The sequence below is a fragment of the Crotalus tigris genome, unplaced genomic scaffold (genome assembly GCF_016545835.1).
Source record: "Crotalus tigris isolate CLP2741 ecotype Arizona unplaced genomic scaffold, ASM1654583v1 scf7180000017625.6296891, whole genome shotgun sequence".
Taxonomy (NCBI): Eukaryota; Metazoa; Chordata; class Lepidosauria; order Squamata; family Viperidae; genus Crotalus; species Crotalus tigris.
In genome coordinates, this window is record NW_024096520.1 from 1,647,484 (window position 1) to 1,663,567 (window position 16,084).

At 37.9% G+C, this 16,084-nt stretch overlaps 1 protein-coding gene across 2 annotated transcripts in view; it reads right to left on the reverse strand.

The window, feature by feature from the left end:
- SHQ1 (SHQ1, H/ACA ribonucleoprotein assembly factor) overlaps nucleotides 1-16,084 on the reverse strand; it is a 74,743-nt gene that overhangs the window by 27,042 nt on the left and 31,617 nt on the right. The window lies entirely within an intron of this gene.

Sequence of the window (16,084 nt, forward strand, 5' to 3'; positions counted from 1 at the left end):
CTTGAAAGCCAACCACAGGCCGGTGCATTTTAATATCCTTGTTATTCTTCATACAAACTCTTAGAAATACAACTCACCGCTGTTTTAGATGGAAGGGCAATAGCCAACTTCATAGATAAGATCACAATATAGCAATTTAGCTTTGCTTATGAAAAAGATTGAGGGCAAGCACTTTGAGATGACACTAACATGCAACATACAACACCTTTGCAATTCACAATAAATAATCATATAGAATTACTGTCACTTTGTCATAGTGACCTTATGTGTTCCCATTGTGCTGAACGCTGATTGGCTGTCAACCCATGATCTAGATCAGTGTTTCTCAACCTTGACAATTTTAAGGCATGTGGACTTCAACTCCCAGAATTCCACAGCCAGCATTGCTGGCTGTGGAATTCTGGGAGTTGAAGTCCACATGCCTTAAAATTGTCAAGGTTGAGAAACACTGATCTAGTTGATCTACTGGAAACAATGGACAATTTATGTATTTTTATCTCAAAATTGTCACCTGCACAATTTGCCATCTTCTCCATCTTATACGAATCTCCTTTCTTGCCATAAAAGTATACAAAATTAGAGTAGTATGGGGGGAGGGGGAAGAGGAAGCAATACATTGCCTCCTCAAGTGTGGGTATAGAACATAAACCTGAAACTCAATTGGCATATTTTAGTTAGATAGAAAACAAATGGATGCTGCAAAAGAGCAAATGGTATTACCTGACTGACATCTAGAAATACGAAGGATATCCAGCATTCTCTGGGCTTCGCAAATGTTTACAGAAAGTTCTGGGAAAAATCAACTGTATAATTTCAGACTTTGGTTCTCTATTTACCTCTAGATTTTGGAAGACATTCTAGTGATTAGATATTCAGATTTATTTGTCATACATAAATCTTTAGCTTCTAATGGGAAACTGGAAAAGAAAAACCAATTATAACAGTACTTGAGGTGCTTTGCCTATTACTAACAAGATAAATAGACCAAACTGTTGATTCTTGCAGAATTTGCCTCCAAAGGCATCTGTCCTTTCAGGCAGTCTGTGGCTGCCACCCCCACACCTTGCCCTCCAGAAGTCTCCTATCTGCTGTTCCTCCTGCTTCCAACCTTCTGTAGGAGAGTGAATTGTTCAGCTCCTCTTAAGGGAACAAGATTCGGCAAAGGCTGCATACAAGCATGCCACATACAAACAAGCAAGAGTATGATAAGATTGTGGATAGGAATTTGGCGTGTGACTTTCCATTAAGTTATCTTCTGTCTGCCTGCCTAAAATCTCTTGGCCTCTTCTCAATTACCCAACAAAGTAACCCAGTGGCCTTTCATGGGCAATTGTTTGCTTCAATGAAGATTCAATCGTTTTTCATCAGTTGCTGTTTGTTCAAGGGAACAAAAGCATAGAAAAGGAAGTTTTACTTTTGCTCTAGTGACCATAGCAAGCCTCTGGATATACATCATGGGAGAATGTGGAATATATTAAGGCTAATGAGTGCACCAAAATATCTGCTTATTCTTCATCTTGTTGGCTAAAGGAAAGACAATTTAGAAGATTCACTCCAAAAGTAAAAAAAAATAAATCCAGATTAATGATAGATATTAAGAAGACAAAGGTAATGTCAACCAGTATGTTTGGACTTGCAATGGATGGGAAGAATTTAAGTTTTGTTTTCTAATTGTCAAGAATAGACAGAGAATGAATCAAAGAAGTAAAGAGGAAAGTAATTCTAGGGAGAGAGGGGCAATCATAGAGATTATGAAGGAAAAGCCAAGATCAAATAATGGTCTTCCATTGTGGAAAAGAATGTCAATAGCTTTCGAATTATGGGTTTGACGACAGTACTAAGAGAAGCACAGGCTGTAAGACAATCAGTCTATCCTGGATGAAATACAGTGTGAGAGTTCTTTTGGTTGACAATCAAAATCTCACATACTTTGGGCAAGTATTGTGAGTGACTATTCTTGGCAAGATTTGGAGAAGTATCATGGAAAAACTAAGATGGATGGATGGGATTAAGAAATCAGTGGTATATTTTTGAGAGAACTTTGGACTGTTGCTATAGATGCATCTGCTTACATGATTGCCAGGGGTTGGGCCTGACTGTGATGGTACTTATTTAACTGTAAGGAAAAATTATGGACAAAAAAGAATAGGAACAAAGTCCACTTGGCAAAGCATTAAACCAAAGTGCCGCAAAAGGAAGAGTCTATTTAAAGTTATGTTTCAGAACAAAGAGCTAAAAATAACACTGGGATACATTTTTGAACAATAAGGAATCATGTGACAAAAGACTCTAAAGACAAAAAGACCCAAATTCATACCCATTTGTGAAGTAGGTTGTGCAATATGAAAATTTCTTTGTTGAAATGAGCTGAGTTTCTACTAGAGCCACAATCCCCAGTTGATGACATCCCAATTTTCCAAGTATACAGTTGGGAAAAGAAAGAACATAACTGATACAAATCACAAAAACTTTGTTTTTTTTTTTTTGCCTTGCCTGGAGAATCTTGCAACTTTGCATTATTTTAGCTACAAAATCTAAAGAATAACAGATGAAACTGAGTTGGCGAGCTCTCTCATCGAATGATACAAATATATATCCAGAAAGATAGATATGATAGATACTGTAGATGGATGGATAGATAGATAGATAGATAGATAGATAGATAGATAGATAGATAGATAGATATAAAAGAATGGACTTTCAGCTGTCCAATGAGCATCTGAGATTAGCTGCTGCCATAGATCACAGGCGGTTTTTCTTCTTGATAACATAGAGAATTATTGCAGAAGAGCTGATAGTGGAATGACATACCTACCCAAACCAGAGATTATCATTTCAATATGACATCAAAGGAAACGTGTGAAAGGAACAGTTGCTCTTACTTTCTTCTTCTTTCCTGCCTCTGATTACCCCGGTTAAGTGGCTGATGGTAGAATCGCTGTCAAAGGATGTCAGTTCCTGACAAGCCTTAGAACAGAACAGAATGATGCTATTTGCATGGAAAACAGCTCACTCTCTTTGATCACAGCTGCGTGCTGCAAGCTGCACCTGCTTAAAAAAAAAGCAACAGCTTATGCAGGCTACATGTTGCCTTTGTAGTCAAAACAGGAGGAACAGCGGATAAGTGCTGACTGAAAAGAGAGGACATAAATTGCTGACCCTCTTTTGCAAGTGAGTGACAAACTGCCACCCGGCACGCAACATCAGAGAAATCAAAGCACAAACCCCAAAGAGATATCATTCAGGTAGAAACTCAAGGAACAGGACAGTGGAGAAGGATAGGGAGGTATTAAATGGAGAAGGAAGCAAGAAAGAGAGGGGAAAAAATGCCCAAAAGTAATGTGATTAAGTAGCTGGGAAGGTCATATAAATGCACTATTTAAAATCCATGGTCTGTGGGACTGCTACCACTACAGATATCCACATATAAACAAAGAGCACCTATCTGGTTCTTTTGCAACTCATTCCTTTCAGACCACCACCCAAAGGTGCTTTTTAAAGAAGCAACTGGATTTTCTTGTTTTTCTTTGAAAACGTTTCACTTCTCATCTAAGATGCTTCTTCAGCTTTGACTGGATGGTGGGGAATGGAAGGATTTATCCCATGCAGGTCATTTGCATTCTTTTAAAGAGTCGTTGAGGCAACTTGGAGATTTGTCTGTGTTCTCAGGGTCAGAACCATTTGAACTTCAGTTTGAGATGCAGACAACACAGACTCATCCCCAACAGCCTGCGCCTGTGTTCAACAGTGAACACAACAGAGCAGAAAACATCCTGCAGAAAGCACAGCTCCACAACACAATCCTTTCAGCAGTTCCAAGAAGGCTCCACACTCATTTGCATTACTCAGGTGACCCTGAGGACACATTATCCTTCAGTAACAGCACAAAGCTTCCAGGTACCATACAAAATGCTGGTGCTGACCTAACAGCCTTGTATGGTTTGGCTCCAGGATTCATTATGGAGGAATTTGCCTGACCAGCATATGCATGCAAAGAAGGGATACTGAGAATCCTAAGAGTTCAGAACCCACATTACACCGCAACTTTCAGGAAGTGCAGCCTATGCACAGGTAAAGAGGGAAAATCCCCAGAACTAGGAGATGGGGTGGAGCTTAAAATCCACAGTGACTTTGTCTTGCCAGGATTGAGTCTAACCTCATTCTCCTCCATCCAGATCTTCAAGCCTCTAGGCACTGAGAAAGGCTCTTGATAGCATCACTTGCTTGGGACACGGAAGAGACTTACAACTGGGTACAATCTGTGTACTGATGAAACCATATCCCATGGCAACAGATGACCACATCAAGTGGCTTGATGCAAATGTCAAACAATGGGGCAGGGGTAGGACCTCCAAGGCACATTGCCAAGAAAGGAGGAGAACCACCCTAACATGTGGTTACAAAATGCCCCATCCCCAACTCCTTAAGCTGGCCCAGAAAGATACAACAACTGATGGTATTTAAAGCAGCCAAGAGATCAAGGAGGATCAGAATGGATTACTACCCCCATTCCAAGCCCGCAATCAGATTATCAATAGCACAATCAATGCTGAATGACTAAAGAGTCCAGATAATCCTTTTCCCAGGGCTTGCTGTAGCTGTATGCTAACCATCATCTCAACAAACTGGTGAAGACTGGAAGAAAATTGTCCACAGTCTTTAAGTCCAGCTATGGTCTTCTGAGGAGTTAGCAGACACTTTTTTCAAGGCAGATGAAACAGAGAAGCATTCATTACTGTCCAGACTCTACCACATGCTGTGACTTGTGGGAGACCCTAATAAACCGGGACGCACAGGGATCTGAAACACAGGGTAGACAGGTTCATAGCTCCAGTGACCCTGCCCACTACATTAGGACAAACAGTTTTGAACTCTCCCCAGGTAACTGGGCAAGAATATATCTCAGGTAACTCCAAAGGATATATACAGCTGGAGTAATCAACTTCGTTAATTTAAGGATTTTGGTTTTGTGAAAATTGCTTTGTGTTGTTTTTGTAAACTGTCAGGAGTCACAATGAACTTGGCAGAATGAAAATACCTGTAAGTAATAAACAAATGTGGTTAGCTGCTGCTTTGTCAAGATTATTATGGAAACTGGGTGAGCACTGGGAACATATTAGAACCACAGGATGTTGAAAGAAACAAAAGATGAAAGCAAACAGTGAAGATAGAAGCACTGAAACAAAAATGCTGTATATGTAAGAGAATAAGCAAATTAATATATAATATGTACCTATCCAAGAGAATTTTTTTCACCCAAATTACTCTAAAAATGGGAGGAATGTCTCACTTTGCTGTTATTTCTTTTCTAGACATTTTCATAAATTACAATAGAATGGATGCCAAGACATGGTCAGAAGGTACACGATACAGCTGCATTGCTGAAGCTCAGTTTCTGGATGAAAGAAGGTGCTGAGAAATCACTCTTAAAATTCTATTATGAAAAAACAAACAAACTATGCAGATAAAGAGTAGGAACCTCATCCAGAATTGCAGGAAAACAGTTTTCGCTCCCCCTTCTCATCATGGAACTTCCTGAAATCAGCATGCAGTAAAAATTTAGAAGAGGTGAAGTCATGGAAAATAGGATGCAGGAACCGTATTGTGCTTCCTTTGTTTGCATTTTTACAGAGCACTGTGTTTTACAGAGTTGGGTAGGCAGCTGTTCCCCAAACCTTGCTGGCAAAAAATAAAGGAAGGGAGGATCAGTATTTGTGTCTCTGCCTAGCACAGATTCCATTCTTGTTTGGTATAGCTTTATTTTGTCTTTTAAACTAGAGACCCTATGTCCCTTTTATCTGGTTTGTCTTTTGGAATTTCCAATGTAAGATTTTCTAATTTTTATTAAACAGCTGGATTTAGAAGTTAGTGGGGATGGGAGCGTATTTTCAACCTTCAAGTCAAAACCTTCGGTTTTGAGCTTAAATCTTAGGTATTGGTGGCACCGTCTTAACGATCACAGGATTTGTGATCTTTGTCTTCAGCTGAACTCACTCCCCAAAAAACCCAATGCTGGCAGGTAATTACTATGCTCAAGGCACAACTTATGGCTGCTTTTAGTGAGGTTTAGCAGAAATTGCCAGGTGGATCTTTAGCAGCTCCGTATGTTACAGACGTCCTGATGTAAATTCATTAAAAGGATTGTGCAGTTCAGACCAAGGGCTTACTTAGTCCAGAGTTCTGTTGGAACAGTAGCCAACCAGAAGCCTGTAGGAAAAGTTTCTTTGAAATAGAGGAATTTAATTATCCACAATGATCACTTTTTAAAAAATCAGTTAATGGCTGATACGGTTGATCATGGGCTTTTTCAGTCCATTAATTTAGAAGATGAATCCAACTGATTTTTTGATAGATATAGCAATTCCATTAGTTACGTTTCTTCAGGAACCTAGAATTTACTCTATAACTTTATTCTATATGTGCTATGGAATTAATGTATGTTACATCTGGTGAATTATTCCTATATGAAGCCTTAGACCAAATTCAAATTACAGGTAATTCTCGACTTACAAATGTTTGAAGTTACAACAGCCTTGAAAAAGGTGCTTTATGTCCTGAAAAGCATTTCTAGAGGTCATAAAATGTCACACACTGCACTCTTCCTATGGTCACAGGACTGCATTTTGAGCATTTGAGAACCATTTATTCCTTAACATTCTCTTTTGGTAGCATTGCTTTTTAAAATGTGTTTTCATTGGATGTACTTAACAAACATTTATTTTACTTGGTTGTATCATTTTATCTTATTTTTACAGATTATAAAGTTTGCTGTAAGATTTTCCAGGTCAAGCTAGTACAACATACAGCTTGCCAAGCAGCTTTGCACAGCCTGCCGGCTTTTTTTTTTTTTTTTAAAGCACAGTAAATTCACTCCTGCCAAACAGTGCTATTAGGAGGGATCTGCCACCAATCTTCTGAAGGACATGCTATCAAGCATTTCTGATGCATGCAAACCTCACCATCATCACCGCCTCCATTGCTGTTGCCATTCTGCTAGCCATGGAACAGCTGATCAGCCTGCCAGATGGTCCTATCTGAGCCTTGATTATCTTTAATTTGTCAAAATGGCCCCTTCCCCTCTACAGATTGTGCACACATGGAACAAAACAGAACAGAACAGAATAGAGTAGAATAGATAGAGCCGGAAAGAACCTTGGAGGTCTTCTAGTCCAGCCACCTGCTCAAGATGGTAAAAGGAGCATAAAGCTTTTTTAAAACTTATTTCTAGTTTGATAAACCATAAAAGAGTCATTCAGGTGCTCTTTACATTACCATATGACCATAACCTGCTTTTCAAAAATCTTATATGCCCAGCATTGTTTCTGAAACCAATTTTTGCTGATGACAACACTTCTTCAATTAGATCTGAAGAAGCTTCCTGAATGAGAAGCGAAACGTTTTCAAAGAAAAAAAAAACCCAAGAAAAGTCCATTTGCCTTTTGGAAAAAGCACCTCTGGGGCAACCATGACCTGGATGATTGAGAATCTCCACAGACATTTAATATCCGAGACCAATTCTAGGAGGCAATGGGAACAGACTGGAAGTATTTGTAGAATGCCTGCTTCTCCATTACTGGGCATTCTTTTTCCACCAATTTACTATAGGAAACTATTGATTATTGATTAAAGCCAATTTAAAGCCAAACAAGAAAAAAAAAACCTAGAAGAAATGAAAGTTAAATACATGATGAAATTCAGAGAAGCTTATGAGGAAAGACTTAAGATGTCTTCAACTACCATGAAAATCCAAGCCTTAGTCTTAAATCCATTCTATTTTTAGGATACTGACCATTTTTCCTTACAAAAATTTACATCAGAATCCATGGAATGCATGGAAAAGCTGCTGCTGCTAGAGCTTTCCTGACCATAGGCAACTACTACCTGTGGTTAATCTTTTTGCTTACAGGATATTGTGCAAAGTTAGCCTGCTTGGTTAAATAATCAGGTTATTTGTGCAAACCCAGTCCTTAAGTTGTTGAAAGGAAAACACCAGATTTTTATAGCAGATGTGTAAACTGAAAAGGTAAAGCTGGCCAGCATCCATTAGATTTCCAAGATATATTTGTATGAATTAAACCATTGTCCATGAGCAGCCATATGATTTCACAGGTTAGTATAGGCAACAAATAACAACTAATACTAATCAATAAAAAATAAAAATAATCTTAAAATAGTCAATGCCTCATCAAATTAATAAATATGAGATTTTACTTGGAAAAGGGGGATCATTTTTTATTCTTGCAATCATAGAAACCATCTTGGCATGTCATGAGTGGCACAATACCATGGGCACTGCATTGTCAGCCCTGCTGTGATGATGATGAAATCTTTCATATAATCCTGAATAATCCCTTGAATTAAATAATGCCCTTGAATTAAATTCAGCTATAACCTAGAATTCCATCTAGATGACTGCCATCCAAATATGAAGCCCAACCTTTGAACCTGTTCAGCTTCTAAGATTGACCGAGTGCTATCTCCTGTTGCAATGAATTTAAAAATTTCCAAAGCGCATTTACCTAATTTTAATCCTTGCAATAAAATTTTACTAAAAGAGTTGGCATACATGCTTTCTTAGGAACAATTTCTACACAAAAATGAAAATGTAGCAAAAGAAAAATAAAATCTACTAGCCATTTCTTTCTGCTCCTTTATAAAATGGAACTGGTATAAAGATGTTTGCATCTGTTCAGAAACAGCCATACATACAAGTTACTCATGCATAGAAACAAAATATAGTAAATGGATATAACTGCAAGATTGGTTCTTGATTTATGAATACCAAATGTCATGCCTACAATATTTTTGTAACCAGCTGCATGAAAAAGGACAGATTCTGTGATAGATTCCAATGCAGCTAGTAAGTTAGGAAGTGGCCAATTCTTCCCACAGTTTATTTACAAACCCCTCAGCCAATCCACAGGAAGACAGGGATTATCTCCAGACAACAAAAGCTAGCTCAAGTAACAAACTCCATGGATCAGAGTCCAGTAATCTGAAAATCTACAGGAGAAGAAGGAAAGGAGAGGGGGAAAAAAACCTGGCATATTTTTATTATAGGAGCCTTGACTTAAAACTATTTTTTAATATATTTTTCTTTGTCTTACTTTCTCCATTTTCTTTTCTTGCACTTTTTATTCTTCTTTATTCTCTGAGTTTCATTTCCATTTGCTTTTATTGTTGTAATCAAAATAATCAATAAAAATATTTTAAATATGTATTAATCAGGCTTTTTAAATTCTTCAATAATTTCATTAACGATTTGGATGTCTTTACTAAGGAGAAATTTCCCGACAGTTAGAACAATTAACCAGTGGAATAACCTGCCTCCAGAAGTGGTGAATGCTCCAACACTGGAAGTTTTTAAAAAGAGACTGGACAGTCATTTGTCTGAAATGGTATAGGGTTTCCTGCCTGAGCAGGGGGTTGGACTAGATGACCTCCAAGGCCCCTTCCAACTTTATTATTATCATCATCATCATCATCATCATCATCATCATCATCATTATTACAGCCTCGACTTAAAACCACTGGAAAACTAGCTTCAACCTTTTCAACTCAATTATTTTCTTCCATTGATTTTCCAAGAAAGATTCACAGGGGCTCAGCAATGTAACATAAGCAAGGAGAAAGGAAAAAAACCAAACCAAAACAAAAAATCATTCTCAAATAAAGGCAACTGAATTTTTGCTTAGCAATGCCAAATCTTACAGCACTTTCTTGAGTATAGCCCCTACCATATAAAAAGCCCTCAGGGCTTAGCTTGATTTTTTTTTTAGAAAAAAATCAAAACAATATAAAAAATTGGCAGCCAGGAGTATCATAGGCTTGTTTAGCAGAAGGATCAAATGGAGTGGCAACATGCTATAGGAGCTCAGGGGTTAAAAATGCAATTTTCCACCTGGCTGCACCTGGCTTTTCAACATAAAATGCTGACCACACCTGCAGAGATTCTTGGATGACCTGCTTCCTAAGTTTGCTACGTAACCATTGCAAACCCGGAAAGAGTATTATTACCAACTCCTTTCATGTTTCAAAGATTTGTTCAAGAATACGTAACTGCTCAAGTAATTACAATGGAACATTTAGTGGAGAATATACAGTATAGTATGAGGGAGTTATATATGACAATAAGTATTGGGCATAGGTATATCATTTATGGTACTGCATATGCTGAATCTAATATTGCCAAATGCTTTGTTGAATGAAACACGAAAAAAGGCTTTGAGAGGGAAAAACAACAAAAAAACAAAAGAGGCCAATTAAGCTTTTCTGATTAAAAGGTTCTTTCCAGGGAAAAATATTTTAATTTACTCATTTTTTTTAACCCAGTCAAACACAAATCTACATACTGTATAACTGAAAAATGACAGTTAATGCTTTTGCTTTGGTCTGTAACTGCTGGAGATTTTTTTTTTTTTTTTTTAAAAACTCACAGGAGAATTCAGCATTTTCCATTTAGGGAGTTCCACCATATCCCAAATGAAATCAAAACAACAAGTGCCTGGGATGACAAAATTAGGCAGCTACTAGCCTTGTAATAAATCACATATAACAGCAGCCCCCAATGTTTTGGGCACCAGGGGCCGGTTCCGGGGAGGGCAGTTTTTCCACGGACTGGGGGAGTGTGGTATTGCATGCTGCCTGGATCCTGCATCTGCAGGGATGGGGCATCACTTGCTTGTGTGGTCCGGTTCCTGGCAGGCTGCTGACTGGTGCTGGTTCATAGCCTGGGAGTTGGGAACCCGACATATAATTGTTGTTGTTAATTGCGAAGTCGTGTCCGACCCATCGCGACCCCATGGACAACGTTCCTCCAGGTCTTCCTGTCCTCTACCATCGTCTGGAGTCCATTTAAATTCACACCTACTGCTTCAGTGACTCCATCCAGCCATCTCATTCTCTGTCGTCCCCTTCTTCTATTGCCCTCAATCTTTCCCAGCATTAGGCTCTTCTCCAGTGAATCCTTCCTTCTCATTAGGTGGCCAAAGTACTTGAGTTTCAACTTCAGGATCTGGCCTTCTAAAGAGCAGTGGGGTTGATCTCTTCTAGGACTGACCGGTTTGAACGCCTTGCAGTCCAAGGGACTCGCAGGAGTCTTCTCCAGCACCATAGTTCAAAGGCCTCAATTCTTGGCGCTCAGCCTTTCTTATGGTCCAACTTTCACAGCCATACATTGCAACTGGGAAAACCATGGCCTGGACTATATGCACTTTTGTTGGCAGGGTGATGTCTCTGCTTTTTAGTATGCTGTCTAGATTTGCCATAGCTTTCCTTCCTGGGAGCAACTGTCTTTTAATTTCTTGGCTGCAGTCCCCATCTGCAGTGATCTTGGAGCCCAGGAAAATAAAATCTGTCAATACCTCCATTTCTTCCCCATCTATTTGCCAGGAATTGAGAGGGCAGGATGCCATGATTTTGGTTTTCTTAATGTTGAGTTTCAAGCCAACTTTTGCACTCTCCTTCTTCACCCACATCAAGAGGCTCTTTAGTTCCTTTTCACTTTCTGCCATTAGAGTGGTATCATCTGCATATCTTAGGTTGTTGATATTTCTCCCGGCAATCTTAATTCCAACTTTTGATTCATCTAGCCCTGCCTTTCTCATGATATGCTCTGCATATAAATTAAATAGTCATATAATATATATAATATATAATAGCCAACCTGAAATGATCCAGACTATGACTGGTAAATACCATACATACAATAATATGGTTCTATGGCATTTAACTTTTCAGATTTTTGCCTCAAAAATGCATAGAAATGGTTGAAACATGATTTACTTAAGGCAGAATTACATTTTAGTTAAAGACTACCTATTTGTGTAAGCTTACTGAGATAAGAGTTCTACACATTATTTACTTTAGCATAAGCATTATGCAATAACATTTTTTAGACACTCTAATGTAATTATCTCCCTCAGTATGATGTTCTAAAATATATAGGAAAACATTTTCAACCACATTTGAAAGGCAACAGATCGGGGAAGATAAACTGGAAAGTCAAAACTTTAACTGAAAAGAAATTGAACAATTTGAGAACCCATGACCACATGTACCGTGATAGAGCAGTGACAGGATTATTCTATTGGGCTGGATGATAGCAATAAAGAAGTGAGATATTTTCAATTTAATCCTCTTTCAATTGAGGGCACTAACAGAGATTGCAGTGTCCTCTGCAAAGAACACTAATTAGAAAGATAATTCCCTTCACAAGAAACATGGATTCATCTACAAGGATTCACACTTCTCTGAAGAACTGGAAGAACTTCCACAAAATGACTAATAGACCTAAAATATCCAAATCTTCACAGGCCACTGATAACTGTCTTCTTTCTAGGGATGTTCCTTGAGCATGTGGTAGTTGACTGAACTAAGTTTATTAAATTATTTTCTGAATCCATTTCAGCCAGTATTTAGAACTATTTATGATTTATATGATGAGGTCTTCTATATGTTTTTAAAATAAATTACAGGGTTGTTTTTTTAAAAAACAGTAGTTTTAATTTCTATTGTCTAGAACAGGGATAGGCAACCTCGGCTCTTTTATAGCATAGCTGACTCAGGAATTCTGGGAGTTGAAGTCCATGAGTCATAAAAGAGCCGAGGTTGCCTACCCCTGGTCTAGAAGTACATAGTATATTGAGTTTACTATGGCTGCATTCACTCATATATTGGAGTTCTTTAAATTTTAACTTAACCAGAAACTAATAGGCTGATATAAAACCTTTATTCTGCAAGTTCTTCCAGACAACAGAAGAAAATTCATCGTGTTTGGTTTAATATAGGGTCCCTAAATGTTTGAACTAGTGGACCAATATTAAGATTTTGGAGGATATCATGAGCATTTCCCCAAAATATCAATTAGAAAAAAAATAGTTGATCCTTCTTATCCTTTCTCAGGCAGCTCCCTTATCTCAACTTGCTTTTATTCTCCTCCAAGCTCTTCTGGGCACACTTTCAATAAGAACTATCGGCTTCAGTCTATTTTTTATTTTTATTTTTGAAAACAGCTTAGGCATATATGCAGTTTGGAAACATGATTGGAAATAAAAATGTAAAGATGCACCTCATGTTGAGTTTAATTCCCAGTGACTGCATGGAGACATCAATCTAGTATTGTTGGCAGAAATACCTCAATGGTTTGTTACCTGACTTCTGAGATTTTTTTAAATCTAGCATTCTAATCAGGAATTTAATGCTGGAATTCCCTGTTATTGTCCCATCCTAGAACTAACTAACCTTGCCTAGTTTCCTTTACCTCAGAAAAGGTAAGCCAGGTATTTCCACCTGCTGACACTTTCTTGAGAATAAAGACTGCATTTGAAACTGATTTCCATTTGTGGCATAGGAGCTTCCTGTTTGTTTTATTCTAAAGATATCAGATGGGGCATGATACTTGATGGATGTCAAGTATCAATGGCACTCCAGAATTTGTGGACATGTTGCTGCTCTCCCAAGAAGCTGGGATCATAACCCAGGGTTGGCAACTTACTATTATGCAAGCAAATCTTATATTTGGAAAGCCACAAAGATGACCTTAGACTTGGTATACAGAGACAGTTACAAAACTCAACAAAAGGAGAAAGCGTTAGAAAGAAACTCAAACTAACTGCCTTCCATTCCCTAGGGTTTGAGACAGGGACGGAAGGAAAATCAGCCAGTCTTTTAAGATTCTGTTATCATATAGATCAGTGGTTCTCAACTTTTTTAATGCTGCGACCCCCAACCGGTCGTAAGTTGAGGACTACTCAACCGGTCGTAAGTCGAGGACTACTCAACTGGTGCAGCACCGTTTGCAGAATGGGACTTTTGGCAGGCTCAGCAGGGCAGAGACAGCCTGGACAATTCCTATTGGCTTTTGAAAGCCAATAGAATTAGACTCTATTCAAGAGAGTCTATTCTATTGGCTTTCAGAAGCCAATAGAATAAAAGGGAGTAGCACAGCTAAGGAAAAGGGGAAAAAATGGCGGACTGCATTGTTTGGCGACCCCCATGAAATGGTCGTTCGACCCCAAATGGGGTCCCGACCCACAGGTTGAGAACCACTGATATAGATCAATAAAGACAACTTCCAATCATTCTTGAGCAGCCTGTTTCCTGTCTTGGCATATCTCAAAGGGATGTTAGTATATCAAGAGCTTTTAAAGTACCCTACATATCTAGCAAACTAAAGCTGAGAAAGGAAACTTGTTCACTGTGCTAGAGTCCTTATGTATAAAGTACTTTATGCAATTATATCTCAAATGCATGTAATAAGTACCTTAAAACTAGCTCACGTTTCTAATACTCCCACATATAATCAAGAGGAAAGCACAGCAGAATGTTTCACAACTAAGGCAAACATTGATTACACTGTAGTGATACCAAGGACAAGAAAAGCAGTAGTTAAGGAATACTATCAGCCTCCTCATACTCCTGCTTCTTCATCAATAAGGATGTTAAGTATGACAAACATGTTGATAGAAATTAGACTGGATTCTTGGAAGGGTAGAAAATGTAGAATTTGTCCCTAAAATTTAAACTCCACAAGAAAAGAGTTTGTAATTTTTTTTAATGAGTATCTCTGTCATTCATTTTCCCTCGGTGTACTGAGGCTCAGTAGCTTCATGACAGCATAACTTTATTTGCATAGGCAATCCATTGGTACTCAATTATTTAACAAACCAATACAATTTTAAATACAGGACTTTATCTGTTTAATAACTAAAATTTAAATCATCTTTCTAATTTACACATTGTAATGAGTCACAAATCTACTAAACAGAAAAAATCTGGCTGTGTGTGTGTTTAATGATATTTTTAATCCCATCTTTATTATTTTTATAAATAACTGAAGGCAGTAAACATAGCTAATAATCTTTCATGCTCCTATTTTCCCCACAATAACAACCCTGTGAGATGAATTGGGCTGAGACAGAGTGACTGTCCACCTAGCCAACTTTTATTCCTAAGGGAGGATGAGAACTCATGGTCTCCTGGTTCTAGCCTGGAGCCTTAATATCTCGGCCAAACAGGTTCTTCTTCTGTAAACAGGAAAAGGATGACACTGTTATATTCTAGTACAGCAGATTATCTGACTACCTTGCTATTAATCCGTATAATTTTCTACCATAGGTGAGCCAATGTATGAACATGGGGATATTACCTTCAATTTCTTGAATCATCTACAAAAGAGCCCTATCATTTATATATAGGGTTATCATTTATGTATAGGGTTTCCTGCCTAAGCAGGGGGTTGGACTAGAAGACCTTCAAGGTCCCTTCCAAATCTATTATTATTATTATTATTCAATAATATCTATGTTTGCCTTCTAGAAATATCAGGATCTGAGAGGCATTGAAAGAGGAAATGTATAGAATTACATTGTATTAGGAACGTTTGTCCCCTTGAATTATGTATAAAAAGGTAGATTAAATGCCAGGAATGGCTAATGAACTTGCAGCTGTGATTTCACATTTTTGTTTATATAATAATTTATATTTCACACTTAACCATCCATCTCCCTCAGAGTGATGTACAATTTAAATAATGAATACAAGCAATATATGACAAAGTAGCAACCATGCTGTATTGGAAAATCTGCAAGAAATACCATTTGCCTGCAAGCAAAAACTGGTAGGAACACAAAACAGACTAACAGAAATTGAAGAAGCTAAAGTGTTCGTAGAATTCAAACAGACAAGCATCTGAAACATAACACTTAACAATTGTTGATAAGGAAGAAAAAAGTCTGGATAGTGGATATTGCAATACTTGGGTAAAGCACAGTAGAAGTAAAAACTGGAAAAAATAAAAACATATACGGATCTGTAAATAGAAATAGAACAACTGGCAAACAATAGCAAAGTAAAACAGTGATAGGCATCTTGGTGCAATCCCAAACCAACTGGAGCACCACTTTGAACACATCAGCATTGACAAAATCACCAAAATCAATCAACTGCAAAAGGAAACTTTACTTGGAATTATGTCCTGTGACAATATCTTTAACACTATTAACAATATCTGCCTACCCCAGGTCCTTGGGAAGAAGCCAGTAAGTAGATAAAAATGCTAACTCCAGTCTAAACAACTGGTTGA